Source organism: Papaver somniferum, chromosome 8 (assembly GCF_003573695.1).
Source record: "Papaver somniferum cultivar HN1 chromosome 8, ASM357369v1, whole genome shotgun sequence".
Classification (NCBI taxonomy): Eukaryota; Viridiplantae; Streptophyta; class Magnoliopsida; order Ranunculales; family Papaveraceae; genus Papaver; species Papaver somniferum.
This window is the reverse complement of record NC_039365.1, coordinates 38295520-38296045: the sequence shown is the minus strand read 5'-3', so window position 1 is coordinate 38296045 and position 526 is coordinate 38295520.

Sequence of the window (526 nt, the reverse complement as noted above, 5' to 3'; positions counted from 1 at the left end):
CAGATTCCTTAATCGAATGTTTAAGTAAATGATTTAGATTCTTAATGCCTATTTATTTAGTTAATCTCTTATATTAGTCAGCTGCTAGCTTAGGGGGCGCTACAGTGTTGGCATTAGAGCTCACTATTAGATCTTATATGGGAAAAGATAGGAATAGCAAGTGCAAGTTAGTGAAATAGATTAGCTTAGAACAGGGTTGGGTTGTGACATAAATCTTAATCACTAAAAGCTATCAATAACTCAAGACTTATTTGATTGATTGATTTGTTTATTTGGTTGTTTGTTTATGTAATGAAGTAAAAATTGTAGGTATGCCAATTGCTTTAGTTAATAAGGATTCGAGAATAACCAATCTAAAAAATATGAACACGTACACAATCCAATACTAGAAAAATAGTGAGATTAGTATTATTGATAAATCTTTAAAGTCACATAGAAACTTATTGAATACCTTGACTTACACGTAGAATGAACATTTTACAGTTACAAATATTATAAATTGACGTAAAATGGGATTAATTTTATT